A 12,163-nucleotide genomic window follows, 5' to 3' on the forward strand; every position below is an offset into this window, starting at 1 on the left:
TAAACGCGGCAGCTTGCATATCGGAAGAGTCGACTAAAATATCCCATTCAAGGTGACGTCAGCGCAATTTAGAGTTTCTCCAACACAATTGTCAACCTCACCCACAGGTGGAGAATCTTGTCTCTTCACCGGCCGAGGCTCTGGCGACCCCGAGTTCCTAATGGAACCACGAGGTGAGGAGCGGGGTGGCCTTGATAATGCAATGTCATATTAACCCATTTCCAAGATGGTTGAACTTATACATTAATGGTGCTTGTAACCTGAATTTAACAGAATTATATCCGGCAAAGGACCATCAAAATCAAAAATACGCTGGCAGTGTTTGAAATAGTGTTTTGTAATGTTGATTAACAATATGAACTAGCTACAGTTTCTTTGAGAAATAAATGCTTTTATTTTTAGCAGCAACTGTTTCGAACACTTCAATTGACAATTTTTCCCCAGCGGGGGATAGATTTAAGGGGTTGTGTAGCGCAACCCTTTCAGGTTGCCAGCGCTATATATAGCGTCTCCGAACCCAATTGTCAACCTCACTTATACGCGGCGAGTCCTGTTTCATTAACATTTGGGGCTCTGGCGACCCTGAACTCCTCATGGATCTAGGGCGTGGGAGAACGGAATGACCTAGAAGGTCGCATGTGGTCATAAAAAATCGTACCCGAGATGGTCCGGCTTGGTACCGGAGCGTACCGGAACTGCATCCAGCAAAGGAACACCAGCATCGATAACACTACCCAAGACCTTCGTGGAGTATCCTTAACATGGCATTTGTAAGGCAGTCCCTATTAAGGTTTACAACTCATCTCTGGTTGGGTTGAAATTTCGCAATTTGGTATTACAGATTACAACTCAACCTGTCAAAAAAAAAATGTCGGTTGAGTTGTCTAGTCTAACAACTTTGTGTGGTATTACCGTTTACAACCTTGTGTTAGTGTAGTTGTCAAAGACGTCAAAATCTTACAACTGATTGCTAGCAGTTGTCGCATACAATTTTGCAGTTGTTTTGAAAAAATGTAACGTTTTACAAGACGGTTCACCACCTAATTAAAAAAAAATTTTTCAAAGTTGATATCAAAAGACACGTTTCGACCTCCGATTTAAGAATCCGAAAACAAAAATTAAAAATTTAATTTCTGTCATATCACTTCGGTTCAAATTTGCATACGGTTGTTGTATTTTGCCAGATTTTTCGTACACACTAATGCAGAAAGGCGTTGGACTCACCCAGGGTTATTTTTACAAATCGCGGCCAAAGGCCGCCAATGCAAAAAGATATTCTGTGCAAAAAAACTGTGGATCGGACCTCATATTTCGGACCCTCTTGGGCCAATTTGTGAGTTTTCGTAAATATTTTTCGACAGAAAAAAAACTTTTAATTACAGCTTTCGAATCCTAAAAACAGAGATCGAAACGCGTCTTTTGATACCACCTTTGATAATAGTTAGTTCGTGCACGGGCTCATAAAGCGTCACCAAAAAAAAAAAAAATTTAAAGCTTTTTTAAAACAATAATCAACAATTTTGTACACATTTATAGAAAAAACAACGTTTAAACGAAGGATTATATTGAATAACTTTTTGATTTTATGGAGCGATATTCCAAAATTGGACGAGGCTGCCCGCAGTTCGGATGCAGCCAAATTAGTTGAAATTATGCGAACGTGAGTCCCATTGATACAAATCACTACTCCTGGGAATCCTGTTTGAGAGTAAAATACAATTGTTGCTGTTTGATATTTAATCCACTGCGCACAAATATGCTCCTCAATAATATCTAAAACCAGCTTAAATTTTCACCATAAATTGATCAGCTGTTCATCTATCTGTTAAATCATCATTTTCTTAGGTTGGCAGCACCAATTCAACTTCAACTGAAATAAGTTGTAATTCGTAATACCAAACAGGAGTTGAGTTGCCTTAAAGTTGAATAGTTTTAATTACAACCCAACTAAGTTGAGTTTTATACCGTAATAGGGGCAGTAAATTCACATTTTGACAGAAGTGCCATAAGCCGTTTTGCACTTTCATCGAGCAAATAGGTTAAGGTCTTATTGTCATTAAGTGCTATTTGTTCATAATTTTTGATTAATGGCAATCAAAAACATAAATGCAGATATTTGTGTTATAAGCGAAAAAAGGTAATACAGTCACATAATTACATGGGTGTGTTTATAACTAAATATATATATATGTAAATATATGCATATATATTTATGTTAATAATAATATCATAACCTTAGCTCCAACCTTTCTTTGAATTAGTATTATTTATTCATTAGACAGAAAATTATTAATTCATATGGCAAATGTTGACATGTAGTTACATACACACATGCTCATATATGTGTGGAAACCCCACCCTATCCAAAACTTGAATGTTTATTCTAATACATAGACATAAAGCGCTTCTCTTTCATGTAGAAGCTTGACCCGGAGCCACGGGATTTTCATTTGAATGAATCACGAATTTGATTCTTCAGGTAAATCAAAGATAACTTGTGATTTGACCGGTCATTCAAATCATAGACACTTTTTATTATTTTGGGTATCTTTGATGAGGATTTCTAGAATTGCGCGCCATGGCGTCATCCCAAAACGTCGACTATTAAGTGCTTGCACTATCTCTTCCACGTTAAAATGGATCCTTCCCGTGGTGACACTTTGTTCGGTAGAAAATAAAAGCAGTGACCTTTTCCGTCCTCTTATAACATGATTTCTCGTCTACTCCCGGCTCCCATCGGTACGCATTTCCTCTTTTAAATTTTCAATGAAGCAGGAGCCATTCTGTAGCCCAAGTATGACCATGAGTGAGGAGGAGTCACACGATGCATAAGGGATCGAATTAGGAAACGTGCTCATGGGATGGATCTCCCTTGGCTATTTGGGGCCACGCTGCAGTTTATCTGTGTATACTAAATTAGAATTCAAGTTCAAATACCAAAACTGGAGCTAGAGAGCCCTTAAAAGCTAAAATCGATACCGACGTTTCGGTTTAAGGCAAAACAACTGGCGCTACAAGTATACCGGGGACGAATAATCTTGGTAATACGTAGAGATAAACGATGTAAAGATTTCACAGAATTATTGTTACGTGGATTCTCAAAATATCTCAGAAATCTCGCCTGTGATGAACAGAATCTTATCGCCTCTCAAGTAAGGCCTTATCAGCCTACGAAAGCTATGGATCGTGCTGCTCATAAGCACCTAAAACGACTTCTGGCTAGTAGAATTAGGTATGATGAAGCCATAGAGCTCGTAAAGGAACATATGATTTTGTGGCCCCATCCGATCGGATTCGACAAATATCTTATCGTACACTAAAATATATCCACTCACCAAATTTTATCAACATACCTCGAAAATTGTGGGTAGTAGTCTTCCATGGGTCCGAAGATATAAAATATATAAAAAATTGCATCAAATTCTTGACTTCGAATTATCGAAACATAACTTTTTAATCCGTTATTACTACTAGCTTACACTAGCTTTCACTATGGTTAGAGCTTTTTCGATAGTGTGATGGCCTAACCAAATTCCATAGCTGCCGAGAGCTCTGGGCCAATCCATCTACCCCGTTCAAATTTATAGCAGGGCTGCGCGGTTTCGGTGACCAAGAACTGTGTCTATTAGTGGATTTGCAGTAAGAGGGTTTACCCGGCTCTATTTTAATACAAACATCCCGATGTCTTGTATTGATAACAAGAAGGAGAGTTGGGGACGGAAAAAGCAAGTAAGGACTCGGAGAGGAAAAAGCATAAATTCATCAAGACCGAGGAGAATCCCATCAAAGAACCTTCTGAACCTTCTCACAGCACTATGCAGCAATGAAAAGTGGTCGCACTAAAGACCTGGAGAGTGAGCGCTTGGCATGGACCGTGAGACGGCAGAAGTACTTCGAAGGTAGCTAAAGAGTCTTGCTACGAGAAACCCTCGGTACAGCAATCAATATGAATAAATGAAATAAACACGTAAAGATTATTGAAAAAGAACTAGATCGACTCATTTTTTTGACTTCTAGTGTTGACAACTAGAAACAACTAACTCATCCCGCATGTTGTCCACATTGTGACTTTGAATCAACCCTAGCTTAACCCAGACTTTGAATTCTGAAAATCGAATGCTAAAGCATTCTTATAATTCAAATAATCGAATCATTAATTAAGTGAGTATCAAAAGCTCTACTATTTAACTCTGAAATTGTTAAGTAGAGAGATCACTGCTAACGTTTTTTTTTTATAGTTATTTTTTGGTGAGGTACCCTAATGTACATATACAAATTTATACATATTGGTCAGTTAAGCATGTGTCGGTACTTATGATATTCTCTGTAGTCAAATAATATCATAATCATCCGCCATAATAATGAAGATAATTTTCCCCAAACTCATGCATAAATACATATGTATACGTAAATACTTCAAACAAACACACAAAGTAGATAAATAAATTAATCGATTTTGATTTATTATTTACATTATGAATAAGGATGGGGTTGCTAAAGCAATTTAGAAATGAAAGTATATAAAGAGCTTGATAAACAGTGAATAAACAATAATAAACTGCTAATATGTGCGTTAGACTGCGTCGAAAAAAAAAAGTTTCTAATATCCGCCCCTAAATTTTAAGATTATGTTGAGAGGGTTTCGGAAAATTTATAAGCTATTGCATAGATTTTATCGCGGGCTTGCCGACTAAATCAAAAAAAAACCGTAACGGATATTTGTCAAAAAAGTTCGAAAAGTTTCGAAGAAGGTTCGGTGATAGCAAGAGGCCAAATACATAAAATTGGATCTCTATCATAAAGTTAAAGTTAAAGTTAAAGTTAAATTTAAAGTTAAAGTTAAACTTAAAGTTAAAGTTAAAGTTAAAGCTAAAGTTAAAGTTAAAGTTAAACTTAAAGTTAAAGTTAAAGTTAAAGTTAAAGTTAAAGTTAGGCATTCACCTTCACCACTATATAATACCAAAAATTTCACAAAGGCTAACAGGTCACTATCACTCACTGAGTTTAATGAATTATTTTATATCATACAAATTGTCGATCACACGGGGTAATAGGACTCTTTGCGTTATGCATAATTAAGCTTGATCAACACCGCCAATTCCATAAGAATTGGGAATGTCCTTCCCAGACCATTTGAAGCTAAATGCTATTATTCAAAGGACGAGTCTGATGTTGAAGTAGAATACAATAACTGGCAATAGCTGGAGAGATTGGCTGGCATTAAAAAACGCCTTAAAATTTAACTCTGGTTTAGACAAAGAGCGACAACGGGTATAGAATCAAATAATATAGAAAACTAAAAGTAAATACTATATTATAATCATAAATATAATCACATTCGTTTATTTACACATATTACTTTGTGTATAAAACAAAAGACACCAAATTCCTTTTGCTACTATTTAGTACTCATATTTCACTAAAGTGAGATCGAATATGAGGCATGTATATATTCATACATTCATATCATTTAACATATCTATCTATGCATGTAAACGCGTAAGAGAATGTTTGCTGAAATGACTATCGGATATAAATTTTGTGGGTAATTTTACTTGAGCAAATATGATTTCGTGTGTGTACTTTCGATACACACTTACCTACACTCATATGTTTGCAGACACATACATGGAGTTATACTTTCTGATTTATGAGCATACGCAATGCGTTTAATGAACAAACTCGTAGTAGACTTACACAATACATACAGCAATGCAAACAGAAGGATACTAAATGAATTTCCAGTGCGAACTCTGTAAGTAATGTTCAATTTAGCCAGAACTCGTAGCAGCTGATAGCAGTTAGATAGTTTCTTGAAATGTTATTTCTATATGAAATGCATTAGAAGTTGTTTGAAGATAGAACACTTTATACAGAGAGTGAGTGAGCGGAAATAATATATAAAAGAAAATTATTCATTTAGCATAAACATTTATATTCGAGTTTCGAAAAAGTGAAAGAAATTTTCGTTAGGATGTTTTAGGGTAGTTTGATAAGTCAGTCATAAAAAAAAAAAATAGTAATATCTTCAGAAAATTTTCGATTTGTGGTAAAAAGTGCAATAGTCTTGTCACATATAAAACAAATAAAAATCAAAAAAATAAAAGTTCGAAAAAATTGGGGCGTCGGAGCACAGAATTTCAGGCTTACTCAGCCTGCTTAGTAGGTCTTTAAATTAATTGCTTGTAAATTGTTAGATTTGTTGAGCTTTTATAATCTATTTGGTCGATATCATATACAAATATATATGTCCCTGATGATGACTTCAGACTGAAGTCGGAATATCGACCAATTAAATTATAAATGAATATAGACAAAAAATATGTTTTATTCATTCTGTGAAGCCTTCTAGCTGAACAAATCTAAAAATTTACAATATTCAAAGCTATTAACTTTTATTAAAAATTATTTGTTTGTTGCAAAAAATATTGATAGAGAGCTCTACATACATACTCACATGTGCAATTTAACAAATTCTACATCGAATAAAATTTGCTAAATTTGTGTAATAATCGAGTTGACCTCATATTTTTTTAGAATATTTATTTGTTCACCGAAGTTGGTTTACAATTTTGTTGCTATCTTTTAAAATTTCATATTTATATGTATATAAACGAAATATATAAACAAATACTTATTTCCATAAAATGTATCTACAAACAATACACACACACATGAAATTTAGTTTGAGCTATTGCAGTTCGTATTTTCATTTGGTTTTGGTTAAAATTTAGATACATAAGACTTAATTTCCAAAATACAAAATAAAAAAATTTTGGAATGACATACCATTAATAAATAAATATCCAATTTTCGCTATTATCCTACAGCTATTTTGAGCAACTACCTGAGTTGCATTGAAATCAGTGATAGTTTAGTTGAAGAAGGTTTTTTATTTAGCTAATATTTTGTCGTTAGTGGCCTGATGAAATTTTTGAAAAAAATAATCAATAACCTTTCACACTTAGTTTTTGTCTGAAATAACATAGGCAAATGCTTTGGAACTTTTTTTATTAAAACAAGTTCAAAGTACAGTTTTTACATTCAAATATCCTTGCTCACAGTGTGAGGGTCGCATATATTCGGTCATCAGTAGTTGGGGTCTTGCGTCTTTTTCCACCGCGGGAATTGTTGGCTCCACAAATTAAGCACACTGTGTACGTCGGCCCCCACGTCGGTTTCCACGTTGGTTTCCAGGTCGGCTTTCCAGTCTTGAAACTTTTGTAGTCCTCCATAGTTTTGTTAGAATTTTCGTGCAATACTTTTATGATGTTGGCTCACCGCATTCATACCGTTTTATCTCACGTCTTCTTCGTGAAATAAAATAATTGTCTTCACTCTTCGCATTACGATAACGATCTTATACTCCAATATTGAGCGTTCTACCTACCCTGGCTTAGATAAAGGACCGAGGGTGGGTCTTGCATTGAAAGAGGACTAGAAAAAATACTTGCTGTTAACCAAGAAAAGATCGACTCATTCGGGACTTGTCAGCTACAACAGTATTGATTTATGTAAATTCGAAACTATGAATGACTTTGCTTATCTAGAACCCAGTATTTTTATCAGAAACAAGGTCAGCTTTGAAATGGAACAGAAAATCGCTCACTTCATCAAATTATATTTTAAATTTAGGAGGAAAATGAATGGTGGGATGCAATAACGTCAACAATCAAGTGGTCAATTGACATTATGACCATTTAAATGGCCAAAAGAACCTTTTGTTTAATGACCACTTAAAATGGGCAGAATACGAATTGACCTTACTTAATTTGATTTTATGGCCACTAAGCAAATTTTTGTTTGACCAAAATACCAAAACCACTTACAGCATCTGAATATAAGCATACAAGCCAACAATTACTGCAGGATTGCCTAGACATTTAGTTTGATATGACCTTGTGGCGACTTGAGAAAATGTTGAGTTTATGACAGGTTCTCATAATATCAATATGTTTGACAAAGTAACCATTTGAAAATTTACGTTATGGCCATGTCATAACTTCAATTGATTTTGTCGCCATTTGAAGTGGTCACAAGGCCACTGAAGTTATTGTCGTCTAATTAAAAAATAAAGTCCTCTCTTGTCGAACAAAAATCACGCTCTAAAAATCTTTCATCATTTCAGAAAGTATGTTGGCAAAAGAGGAGGAATACCTTCACCGAGAGCTAAGACGGATGTGTGTTTTGCAAGGAGGTTTGATTAAAAAAAGGAAATTTGATTAAAAAAAGATACAAATACAAAAAGTTGAAATTGTCTTACATTTTTTGTTTTTTTTTTTTGTTCTGTTTTATTATGTTTTGTAAATACTTTCTCTTAACTTCCTTTCTTTATATTAAAAATAAATTGATAGCTTAAGCAACACGATTATTTTGACTAGAATTTCTACACTAACAAAAAATCAAATATTTACAAAGCAAAATAATGCAAATTTTATACACCATAGTAAATACAAAACTCATACTGCAACGCCTGAAAGAAAAATGAAACAAAAAGGCACAAACATAACAAAGAATATGCAAATATGTAGCAGTTATTGGAGAGTGAGAATAAGAAGAGCAACAAAAATGAACATCAAAAAGCGACACAAATATTTTACTTGAACATAATAGGAAAGGTCAGCACACGCTAACAGCAGCGTTCATCTTTATATGAGTAGGCAAGTTACAAAACTTTGGCCCCCTTTACGGCCAAATTGTAATTATGAGGTGTAAACAATTACATATGTATCAAAGCTAAGATAAATAAAATAAAACAAAATAAAATAATAAAATAAAATTAAATTAAATTAAAAAAAGGTAAAATTTAACTTAATTATTTGAAATGAAATAAAACAGGAATAAAAAAAATTTAAAAACATTAAAAAAAATATAATAACTTTATACAAATTTAATTAACCAACACAAAATAAAAAATTAAAAAAAGCGAAATAAAACAACACAAAATTAAATTAAATAAAGTATAATAAAAAAAAAAAAAATAAAATATTTTTAAGAAATAATGAGCTTAACAATAATAATATTAAGTAATAATTGTTATTCAATTACTATTTTTGGTTTTATTGGGAAAAACTGAAAAGAAGGAAACATTTACTGGCATATTGCGATGGTACCATTTGGAAAACCGCCACGCCGTCATCGTCAGGCAATTAACAAAGCAAACAAAAATTAAAATGGAATGGAAAAAGTAAATAAAAATAAAAATTTAAATAAAAAAATAGTAAGAATTAAAGTAAATAAAGGAAAAGAAATGACAGGAAATGAAATGAGTGGAAAAAAAGGAAGAATAAGGGACAGAAAAGAAAATGGAAGGAAGGGAAAAGAAAGGCATGTAAGAGAAAGGAGGGTTAACGAAAGGAAATTAAGAAATTTAAAGGAAGGAAATTAAGAGAGAGGTAAGGAAGTACCGAAAATGGAAAGAAAGAAAAGTAAAAAGCAGAAAAGAAAGGAAAGGGAAGGGATATAATAATCCGTGGGTTATGGTGTTTATTTTTTGTATGGCATTCTAAGAGGTAAATTGGATTTCAAGCACTCAGCAAACTCTAGTAATAGTTACAAATACTATGTGATTAAAATATATTTCTCGGAAGCGAATACTATTATTATTAACACTGCTGTATAATGCAAAAAAACACTTTATTGTCAGCTTATTCCTTGAACTTTTAACTTGTCAATGGTTAACAATATACGCACTAAAATTTAAGCATAGAAGGAAAATATTTTATTAAAGCATACAATATGAATTGAATGAATTAAATGACAGCGCAAAGGCAATACAACGAATAAATAAAATTTTTATTGCAAGGAAAATTTTATGCGCCACTCTCTTAAGTGGCTCGCAGCTATGAACAACGTAAATTGGTGATATCAACGCGTTTATTCATGAAGCGCAAGAAAAAACGGAAAATTAAAATAACTATAAATGTGCATGTGTAGGTGAATGTATATTGCAGGAAATGACCTTTTTTTGTTTATGTGTTTTTTTCGTCTTCTTTTCCTTGAGTATTTTGCTTCTTAAATATATACGTGTAAATTTCAAGGTATTAACTTAATAAGAAACTAAAAAAAAAATACAATTGAGATAAAGTAAAAATTGCAACACATACATACATGCGAATGTGAAGTGGTCTTTTTCCCCATATAATAACAAAGGCGATGATAATTTCACTTGATAGGCTCAATTGTAAGCGGATTCGGCTAATTGAAGATACTTACAAGCACTTGTCAGTAACGTAACTATAAAACTTAATAAGGCGCTGTTATTCAAAAGTGGCTGATGTTCGTGTTATAATGGTGGAGCGTTCACATTACTTATATTTTTTAAATTATGCAGAAAAAGCATTAACACACATCACTTTTTCGTCAGCCTTTTGCGATAGTACAAAGAGGAGCTGCGTATGTTCCACTCAGTCTGAATTTGGTTTCTCCGCAAAAAATATACGTGTGTGTAAACTTATACGTTGAGCTACACCATAAGCTCAGTTTGAATTCGGAAGAACCTCTCCGAGCCCTTTGAAACTATACAAGGTTTCAGACGAGGTGAACCCCAGTGTTGCGATTTATTTAATTTGAAGAAAGAAGACTTCGTTTATTTGAGAATCAGATTTAGCATAAGCTACAACATCAGCTTTGAAATCCAGGGAAGGATCACCCTTACCAATACATGTTACTTTGGACTAGCTCTACAAGCCAATTATCGTACACGTCCTGCTTTTGGGACCTGCATGGACCATGACAATATCCGATAAGGCGGCTCCTGGACCATTCGCGAGAAAAGTTCTCCCAGAAATGTATGGATCTCTTCGCTTTCGTGACGGCGACCACAGAAGTGCATTATCATAAGCTGTATGAGCTTTAAGCAGACAACAACGTAGCCCCAAGAATTAAAATAAAGTGGCTACGCCAACTGTTTGCGAATGGAAGATGTTGTTATGCGAATGAGAGAGAGCCCGAGCATCGGCTTTAAAAGTATTTTTATTATAACCCGTATATGAAAGCCGAGGAAGAGGGCGGCCCCACACCGCTGGAAGCACCAGGTGGAAAACTTAAGTTCCCTTGACGCAAAAGCGACTGCTGCCTTCTTTAACGACCACAAGCGTTTAAACGGTTAAGCGCCAATTAACTAGGTGAGAAAGATTGTTTAGTATCTATGAAATTTTTATCATGGGATAGATCTGATAACCTGCAAGTTCAGTAAAGAGAAAATGATGGTCTGGCAGCCCTTGTGGCATAAGTCAGATTCATATTGAATTTTTTTGGAGAAACACAAAAAGTGGTGATTGAGTTTTTATTTATATGTTTTATTAGATATATTACTTGCTGAGACTTTTCCGTTGGGTTTTAATGAAACAAAAATTATTAATACCTCAAGCAGCAGTCAGTGACGTGAACTACATTACTAATCCTTAGACTTCTAATTGTCAAATAATTTAAGGTGATGCGTCAACAGGAATATAATTGTAGGAGTGTGGGTACGAATATCACTTCCTGGAGAAAAACCTTTTAACATATTTATGCGTAAAAGTCGCAACAATTATTGTCGTGTTTATCCTTCTGTGCCTGTTTTTTAATTATTCTCAAAAGCATACAATAAATTTTCTTAACTTAACCAAAGTTATTAATAACTAGCGAAACCGCCATACATTAACTTCTAGGAAAATTGGTTTGCTTATATTTAAAAAGTGAGGCTTACTTCTCCTTTCAATCTGTTTTCTATTTTTTCTACTTTAATCTCCACTTTTCTTATCATTTTTGTTAATTTTTTCACTCCCACCTTCGCTCTTATTCCTACTCCCACTCTTACACGCGCTCCCATTTTCGATCTCTCCACAACTCTCATTACCACTTTCAATCCCACCAAATTCAACACCCACTGCTAATCCCACTGCCTATACGTCTCTTAATCCTACAATCTTTCCCATTCCATTTGGAACTCTAAATCACATCCAACTGCCAAACCCACAATCTTTTTCACTCCCACCACCGTTCCTACTCGAAACATTGAATACCTGTCTCAAATAATTGCGGATATAAAGAAGATTTAACTTTCTCCTAATATGGAACGTGTAACCGCCCAGTTTTGCCAAATTTTATACATATCAATACGTATAAAAAGTATCAATAATTTGAGCAAAACATACTTAGATTTTTGACAAGAAGCACT

The 12,163-nt window shown here is 34.0% G+C and overlaps 1 protein-coding gene across 1 annotated transcript in view; it reads right to left on the reverse strand.

Moving 5' to 3' along the window:
- The window catches only part of side-III (sidestep III), a 733,037-nt gene that overhangs the window by 54,037 nt on the left and 666,837 nt on the right, over positions 1-12,163 (reverse strand). The gene's annotated exons all lie outside the window — the stretch shown is intronic.

This window comes from Eurosta solidaginis, chromosome 1, assembly GCF_040869045.1.
Source record: "Eurosta solidaginis isolate ZX-2024a chromosome 1, ASM4086904v1, whole genome shotgun sequence".
NCBI classification, from domain to species: Eukaryota; Metazoa; Arthropoda; class Insecta; order Diptera; family Tephritidae; genus Eurosta; species Eurosta solidaginis.